General features: G+C 38.4%; 1 pseudogene; it reads right to left on the reverse strand.

The window, feature by feature from the left end:
- Positions 1-1,971: 1,971 nt before the first annotated feature.
- LOC148916691 (cation/H(+) antiporter 3-like) lies at positions 1,972-8,987 on the reverse strand (annotated as a pseudogene).
- Between the last annotated feature and the right edge of the window lie 982 nt (positions 8,988-9,969).

Below are 9,969 nucleotides of genomic sequence, written 5' to 3' on the forward strand. Positions count from 1 at the left end.
ACATGTTGACTGAGGAGTGGAAATAGGGATTCTTTGAGTTCTTTGGCTTGGTATGAAGTTCCAAACTTGCCCTTGATTGAAGGTCCAAGAAGTATGCCTGTCTAGAATTCACATCAAATCACCACAAAATCTTATATTCTCATAAAAAATTGATTTGGGACATTTCATTTGATATTGCGCTACTTCTTGTCTTCAAAGTTCAAAACAAAAGGTTATACGAAGGCAATGTGAAGGTGGGAGCTGAATCGGTTTTCAGTTCTAACAGTAAGTGTTATAGGCTATTTGTGTTTGACCACCAAAATTTAGTAGCCATCATGTTAATTTGTGACACATCTTGTTCTCCTGTTGTCATTTGAGTTACAACTCATCCTCTATATATAATTTTACAATCAGGAAAATTTTGGCTCTTTATTTGGGTCAATTGTTTTTCAGTAAAAAATGATTTTATTTGGTTTAACTACTATTGACACTTTATTTCACCAAAACAGTGAAACTTCCTTTTTTCCCCCCTACTAAAATGCAAACTCGTAGACATTGTTTCTTTTCATTTAACACAAAAATTCCATACAAATTCTTGGTTACAGAGCCCGTTTGGTATCCTATTTGAATCCATTTTTTTAAACTCAAAAACAATTTTTGAGTCCAAAGTCCATAATTCGCGTTTGGAAAAACTCAACTCAAAAACAACTTCAAAAAGGCACAATCTTAAATACAAAAAAAAGTGAGGTTTTACATTTTTTTTCTCTCTCCTCCCTTTCTTGTCTCTCTTTGTTTCACACCTACTGGTCTCCCATATCTCTCTCTTTCTCTCCTCCGTCTCTCCTTTTTTTTTTTTTTTTGGTGGTTAATTTCAATTTGGGAATATAGGATGTTTCTAATTTTCTGAATTTAATTTAACATTTTTTAGATCCTAAAAATAGTTTGGAGTTCAATACCAAACAAGTTTTTAGGTCTTAATATCAATATTTAAAAACTCATGTTTTTTTTAATAAATATCATGATTTTTGAGTTCATTTTTTTTAGTAGGATACCAGACAAGCCCTAAGTTTTTTAGTAATGCTAAAAAAAGAAAAAAGGAAACAACCTAACTCAAGTGTCAAGCGATGCAACAACCATTTCCAATATATTTTTCTTTAGCTTTTCAGTTTGTAGTAATACATTTGAAGTAGTTTGTTGCTCATTGTTTAAGTTAAATTGAGCATTGACCTCAAGCGTCTAGAAAAAGTCTCCTAAGGAAGGAAGCATTTTCCTCGCTTAGGATATGTTGGGAGATGCACAACCTCAACTATCTTCAAAGATTTGAATAAATCTAATTTATTTTATAATTTATTTACAATTGATTTGGGACATTTCATTTGATATTCTTGAAATGGCTGAGGATTGGAAATATACAAAGAAATATGTTAAACAAAATATATGCTACCATCAGTATAAAGAGCCAAAAATGAAAAAGAGAAGGAAAAACGAAAATCTTCTTACATCATAGCTTGAAACCGTTGGTTCCCTTCAATTGTTGTTGTTGCTGCACCACGAAAATCGAAGCATTGCAGTCGAAATCTGATGAAACAAGCAGGTCCCCGATGACCCCTAATTCAGGGAACTCACTCCACTCTGAGAAACCTAATGTCTGAGGGGAATCCAAGCCATTCCTCCTCCCAACTATGATAAGCTCAAACTCATTCATTATAGACCGAAGGATTCGCGTTGTTTGAACTGCATCTTTCGCCCTCTCTTCGATACATGTAACATGCGCATTCGCCACACTTTTCTGCTTAAATTCCTTTTCAACACCTCATTATCAAGAACTTTTTCCCAATCATTCATAGTTTTACCATCCTCAGCATCTAATCGTACCACCGTTAGGCTAAAGCTCCCGGGGTCCTTGGTCACCCGTTTCGCAAATGTCAAGGCCTCCCTATTGTCGTGCCCACCTAAGAAGATCATGGCAATGCGATACAACGATGATGAATGTCACAAATGACCACGATGGACAATAATTCCAATGGAGCAAGGAGCCCTTTCAAGGACACTACAATTTAATGCCCTCCTAGTATTGTCCTCAGACTCTATGCTGCCATCAAAAGCAAATTTTCGATGAAATGGGAGTAATATATAATGGATGTAAGTTTGTCGAGAGCGAGTGTGCATATATCCTCATGCATTAGGTTGGATGGAGAGATTGCTGTAAATATGTTTGCTGATACAGCGCCTTGATTGTTGAGTTGATACCGGTTGAAGGGGCCGATGACTTTTTCGCTAAAGTGAATGTTAAATGTAACCTTTTCATGAATGTGGTGGGCAATAAAAACAGGGGAGGCTCTGCCAACAAGCTCAATAAGGTGAAGGGCATTGACAGAAATTGGACTCCCTCCAGTTGGACATGAAACATCAAGAAGGTCAATGACAGGAGCAACATCGTATTGTGAGTGAATACATGCAAGTATTCGGAGCTCAGCATTTGGTTTCATATCGATGATGTTCCTTTTCTGGTAGCCTGCATATTTCCTCGAAGGATCATACAAGTAGTTAACCATGCTAGGCACCAGTATTGCTATAATCAGAACACTAACGAGCAGCACCGCGAAAGTTTGATCATCAATAGTCTACAATATTCAAGGGGGGAAAAAGGAAAACAAAGATTAGTTATATACGTTTTCCATGCGCATCGTAATCCGAATATGTCTGAATGTTAGTGCCTGTATATACCAGATAGAACAAGGGAAAAGAATAATATTTTTAAGGCTTAATTAACTAGTTACCTTATAGTCATGGAATAAGGAGTACGATGCCAACTCCACTACGCCCTTAGAGCTCATTATGATACCAATTGCAAGAGCATCATTGAAGGGCATCTTGCAAATCAAAGATGGCACAAAACTGGCCATTACTTTGGACACAAAAGTTACCACCAGAAGGACAATGTCCAGCGCTAACAATTTACGATCATCTCCGATGGACGAAAGATCAGCCTTCACTGCACATATAGTCACAAATAGTGGCGTGAAAACTCCAGAGAAAAAACAATCAAACTTTTTCACTATAGCAGAGCCTAATGGTGGTCCATCTGGAACTGCCAAACCCAAAATGAAAGGACCTAAAAGCACCGTTTGATCAAACATATCAGAAAGAACGCCAGACAACAGAACCATTAGAAAGGTAGCATATATATACACATCCTTAACAGGCCTGCCTGCTGGTGTATGTTTCACAATCCAAAACAAGGCAGGACGAATGATGAACACTACCACAAGAATATACATAATAAGTGATCCAATGTCCCTGTAAATTTTGTATGTTGGTTGTCCAGTTCGCATGAAAACTTTGATTAAACTAGCAGTACTTGTTGTAATCACATTGATCATGTCACTGACCAGGCCGGAAGATAGTCCCAAGCGGCCTAGTTCTACTCAAAATAATTAGGGTTTAAAACTGATATGTTTATTCTTCTCTCAATGAGAACGCTACATACAGAGTGATTACAAATAGGAAATATGTACAAAATCTCCTAATTCTACTCAAATTAGATAATTACAATAAAATAGAAATTCTATTCCTAATAGGAACAAATTCTATTCCTAATAGGAACGTTGACTCACGCCAACACTCCCCCTTAAGTTGGTGCATAGATGTCGGTAATGCCCAACTTGTCAAGTGAGTCTTCAAATCGGCGCTTTGACACAGCATGGGTCAACATATCTGCAAGTTGCTTTGAAGAAGGCACAAAATGTATAGAAATTAACTTATGCTCCAGCATCTCCTTAATGAAATGCCGATCAACTTCTACATGCTTAGTTCGATCATGTTGCACCGGATTGTTAGCAATTTCAAATGCAGACTGATTATCACAGTGGAGCTTTCTAGCAGCATTTAGTCTAAACGCAATTTCAGCAAGTAACCACCTCAACCACAGTATTTCACAAACCCCTTGGGTAAACCCTCTATACTCAGACTCTGCGGAGGACCGAGACACAACGTTTTGCTTCTTGCTACGCCACGTAACTAGGTTACCACCAACAAAGGTGAAGTAACCTGATGTAGAACGTCTATATGTAATATTCCCGGCATAATTTGCTTCTAGATCAAAGTGACCAGTTTTCTTAAATAATAAACCTCTCCCACGAGCAGACTTTAAATAACTCAGAATACGCATTACAACAGCCATATGATCCTCACTAGGTGAATGCATAAATTGGCTAGCAACGCTTACAGCATAGGAAATATCAGGGCATGTCAATGATAAAGAAATTAATCTCCCAACTAACCTTTGATATTTTTCTTTGTTAGTTGGGACCTGATCCACATAAACACCAAGTTTATGATTCTCAACAATAGGTGTATCAGCTGGTTTACAGTCAAGCATCCCAAGTATTGCTAGCAGGTCCATGACATACTTCCTTTGTGAAAGAAATAAGCCATGTTTAGATCGAGTGACTTCCACTCCTAGAAAATATTTCAGATTGCCCAAATCGTTCGTCTCAAATTCAGATGCTAAACGTTTCTGCAGTTCCTCAATTTCTATAGTATCATCACCAGTCACAATCATATCATCAACATAAATAATCAAAAAGTCACCTTACCAGCCATGTGTTTAATGAATAGAGTATGGTCAGTATTGGCCTGTCGATAACCAAACTTCTTCATAGCTGTGGTAAATCTGCCAAACCATGCCCGAGGAGACCGCTTTAACCCGTACAATGCCTTTTTCGATTTGCACACGTTCCTCGTTTCACCGGTAACTCTATACCCAGTGGAAGACTCATATACACTTCTTCTTCTAGTTCACCATGTAAGAATGCATTTTTTACGTCAAATTGCCTCAAGATCCAATCCAAGTTTACTACTAAGGACAACAAAACTCTGACAGTATTCATCTTAGCCACAGGTGCAAAAGTATCATGATAATCAACTCCATATGTCTGAGTGAACCCTTTAGCTACTAATCTTGCTGTGTACCTCTCCACAGTACCATCTGCATTATATTTAACTGTAAACACCCATCTGTATCCTACAGGCTTCATTCCCTTTGGTAGATCAACAATGTCCCATGTATTATTTTTTTGCAACGCCTCCATTTCAATATTCATGGCTTCAGCTCACTTTGGATCATTAAATGCCTCCTCAACACGGGTTGGAATTTTAATATTATCCATTCTGGTCACAAACGCTTTGCACTCAGGAGATAACTTGTGATCAGACACATAATGGGCAATAGCATATCTCGCTTTGCCTTTTGGTGAGTAACGATCAGGTGGAACCCCACGGTTCCGTCTAGGCGGTAAAACATAAGAATTATTAGAAGTATGAATAGAAGCACTTACCTCATGAATATCCAGGGGAGCTTGATCGGGTACTATTAGAGAAGCTTCATGGGGGGCAATCGATTCATGTGAGTAGCATCGCTTAAAATAGCAGTTCACTAGTGTAGTACGCTCGCCATGTAGCAGTTCAGAGGTTCGGTCGGTTCTTCCCTTTATATCAAACTATCCAATACTAATCCCCCTTGTAAATCTAGCTAGCTATGTCATTCACTACTAGTCTTCCCCTGAAGGACATGCTCGGGTGTATCAGAGAAGAACATTTCATCCTCAACAAAGGTAACATCCATAGAGACATATAGACGTCGGGTTGCAGGATGATAGCATCGGTAACCTTTCTGATGAGGAGAGAAACCCAGAAAGACACAACGGAGAGCACACGGGTCCAGCTTACTCCTCTGATTCTAATGGAGGTTAACATATACGGCACAACCAAACACCTTTGGAGACAGAGTCAACATAGAAGAGGCAGAGACATGATGGGTCAGTACCTGCATAGGAGTTTGGAAATCCAAAACTCGTGAAGGTAGGCGATTCAAGAGATAGACGGCATAGGTAACAACATCCATCCAGAATCGCTTTGGAACTGACGCACACCAAGCAGCAGAGCAGGGGCAGCAGCAAAGATTTGCCCATTTTTACGTTCAGCAACCCCATTCTATTGTGTTGTTTGAGGGCAAGTAGTCTTATGGAGTACACCCTTAGTATGAAAAAAATTGGATAACGCCGAATTAACAAATTCTCCACCATTATCAGATCGAAAAACCTTGATAGGGGGTATAAATTGAGTCTGAATCATCTGATAGAAACTTTGAAAAATTTCGACCACATCACTTTTATTTTTCATCCCATATAACCACATCATACGAGTGCAATCATCCACAAATAACACAAACCAACGAACTCCCAAGGCTGTAGAAACCGGGAAAGGTCCCCAAACATCAGAATGAACTAAATCAAAGGCGTAAACCATTTATTACAACTTGGAGGGTAGGATACCCGATGACTCTTAACTAAAATACATGTCTGACATTGGAAATCAGACTCGTTGACAACACTAAATAATGCAGGAAACAAATGCCGTAAATATACAAATGAGGCACGACCAAATCGGTAATGTAGCAACCAAATCCGCGATGTTTGAGAAGTTTCGGCGCTACCAGTAGATTTAAGAACCAGACTAGTTGCCACATCATCCACATAATAAAGCCACCCCTTTTTAGTACCACGACCAAAGATCTCCCGAGTCTGGATATCCTATAGTAAGACAAAAGACGGATACATTAGTACAATGCAATTTAACTGCTCAGTAACTTGCGGTACAGATAATAAATTACTAGACAAAGATGGAACCAGTAACACTTTGTCCAATGGTAAAGCAAGTGTCAAGAGTATAAAACCAGCCCCCGTGACAGGAGCAGCAGCATTATTAGCAGTCAGAACATGATCACGACGAGGCGGAATAGTAGTAGAGAATAAAGCAGAATTATATGTCATATGGTCAGTAGCTCCTAAATCAATAATCCAACCTGTATCTCGAGTATCATGGGCATGGAAAGCCTTGCCAAAGTTACCTGGAGGTGGAGGTGTTAGAGTGCTTGAGACGGCGGTCAAAGTCGGAGGAGGAGGAGGAGTAGCAGAAAGGTGGTCGTGCCTAGTGTTGATGTCAGTCATAGAAGTGGGGGCAGCAGCCACATGAGCTTTGCTGTCCAGTTGTTCCTTTTGAAATGCCTTCGCTTCTTCTCCCAATATGGTACCCCATGTAATGCCCAGCAGGTGTCGATAGTATGTCTCTTTTCACCACAAAGGATCACACTTCATTTGTCTTTTTCAGAGAAGTCAGCCACGAGGCGAACAAAAAGAGTCGGACCACTGAGAAACCAAAGCAGTGTTTTGGAAGCAAACACAACAGCATGTTCCCAATCTTGGTGCCGGATCCAAGAATAGTAATCTGGCGTTGAGCCTCTCGACGAACCATAAAAATACATTTTCGATACTTGGAACATATACCAGTAGAATATCACTGGACCTTGTCATAAGTATCGTCAAGGCCAGCCAAAAAATCATACACACTTCATATCATCAGACACTTCATCCAAAATGACATCTCTTGTCCAATTCAAGCCAGATTGCCTTAAGTTCGGCAAAATAGGTAGAAACAGGACGACCTTCTTGCTTGAGACGGGTAGCCTGGCACCGCAGTTCATAGAGTTGGGATATGTCAGAGCCATCATAAAACATCTGATTAACACCATCCCAAATTTCCTTAGCAATAGTTAGAGTATAAAACATATTCAACAAACTGGGTTCCATAGTTCACAGCATCCAACTTTTCACAATAGCATCAGCAATTTTCCATTTCCCAAATTTTAGGTCTTTGGAATCAGGGGCATCAGTGTCGCGAGTCAGGTAACCCAATTTACCTTGTGTAGTAGCATGGAGTTCGATCATCGAAGCCCATATCTCATAGTTGGATCCATTCAATTTGAATCCAATAGGTAGGTTGGTGGACGATTCGGTATGAACCGTCACAATAGGAGTAGAAGAAGAAGAGTCAGTGACATCTGACATGGTGATAGATAGCGGCGACAGCAAAAGATTAGGTGACGACGACGACAGTAAGAGATATAAGACAGCACAGGCTTAGGTGTATAGGCTAGGTGCAGTGGAAATAGGTATTTTTGGGATTAGGGTTTTGATGTTGTAGAGACGGATTGGAACCCGCTCTGATACCCAACTCAAAATAATTAGGGTTTAACTCTCAAGAAGGAATACATATACTACATACAGAGTGGTTACAAATAAGAAATATGTACAAAATCTCCTAATTCTACTCAAATTAGATAATTACAATAAAATAGAAATTCTATAGGAACAAATCTATTCTAATAGGAATGTTGACTCACGCCAACAATTCTGAATTTAGGAGTCGAGGTCCTGAAGAAGGCTAGAAACAACTGCAAATGAAGTCAGAGAATGCGTTGCTGCCACAAAATAAACCTTGTCATCTTCTTCTTCCTTGAAGACATATGCGCAAGCAAAGGCGGTTAACAAGCCACATATTATGGGCACTACAAGTGACAAAATACCAATTGTTAAGGCTTTGTGTCCTGTTTTCTTTATCATGCCTACATCCATTTTCACCCTGGTTAGAAACATGAAAAAAGCGTAACCAAACACTGATGTCGTGCCAATCACATCTTGACTGAGGAGTGGAAACAAGGATTCTTTGCCAGACTTGTCTTTGATTGAAGGTCCAAGCAGTATGCCAGTCTAGAATTCAAATAACTCTTGTTATTCCATCAAACACATAACAAAGAAAGAAAATTCCCACAAAACCTTTGCAGTTTCATGACTTTATACTATTTGGTTATGAATTGAATCCACTTCCAGATAAATGGGATCATTTTATATTTCACTATCATGTGATCAAATAAACGAATAAACAATTAAGAAACTTTAACAAGACAGAAGAGTATTAGAGATGGAACATACAACAATTTGTGAGATGACCTTTGGGAGCTTGAAACGTTTGAAGAAAAGGTGATGGGTGACTTGGGTGATGACGAAAATCACAACAATCTGGAGCTCCAAAAGAGGCACTAAATGACTGGCAAGAACTGGCGGTGCCGGAGATTTAAAGACATCATCCCAATTGCCACCAAATTCCATATTGGGTCATGAGCTGAAGCAAACATTGAAGAAAGTTTCATTGATCTTGTGCAGTGCAATAGCATCGTTCCTCCAAAGTTGAATTATTTTTGGCCATCATTACATATAATTAACTAAAAGTTTTTTGCAGAAGATAATTCAAAGGCATGAACATAAGGGACATGGGAAAGAAAGAAAGCAAGGTTGCATGAGGGCAATGCATGCAGAAATGTAAAGGGAGATAAAAAGATGTTACAGTTCTAACAGCATTGGTTTATGACGAAACACTCGAACTATGCCATACACACTTTCACCACCTACTTTACTAGCAACCGCGTTACTTAATCACACTCATCTGAACCACATTAACAATCGAACTCATTTTTGCTGGATGATTTTCCATTCGTTACAACCATACTTCTTATTATTATTTTAAGTTTACAAGAGGTGGCACACAATGTGGTATGCCTAGCATTTTCCTGTTAAGATATACTATTTATGAAAAGGGCATAAACAAGATATCCACTTCATCCCATCGTTAGTAAAATATAAGGACAGAAAAAATACTAATAAAGTATGTACTTGTATTATTCGGCGAAGTTTCAAAAAATACAGGTACTGTGAAATTTACATATATTATTAAAATATTTATAATTAAAAAGATTACGTGTATTGATCATGAAGAATGCATATGTACATGTATAATAAGTTGTACATTTGTTTTAAAATAAATATATATTTTATCAATTTTTATTTTATTTTTGGCTCAGTTATCAAATCTTTGATAAGTGTAATAAAAACAAAAGTTTTTATTTTATTTTAGTGTAAGTGATAGTCTAAATTACAAGGGGGGCTTCTCACACATCCACCAAAACCCTTATGCATACTTGCCAAAATTGCAAAAATCTCAAAATCTTACTAATTTCAGTTGAAGCTGGTAAATAATATCTATAGAATCTTTTTATATGTGTCTAACATGTGGATTTTTTACCTCAACGAATTA

This window comes from Prunus mume, linkage group LG5 (genome assembly GCF_029339155.1).
Source record: "Prunus mume cultivar Tortuosa linkage group LG5, ASM2933915v1, whole genome shotgun sequence".
Lineage (NCBI taxonomy): Eukaryota > Viridiplantae > Streptophyta > Magnoliopsida > Rosales > Rosaceae > Prunus > Prunus mume.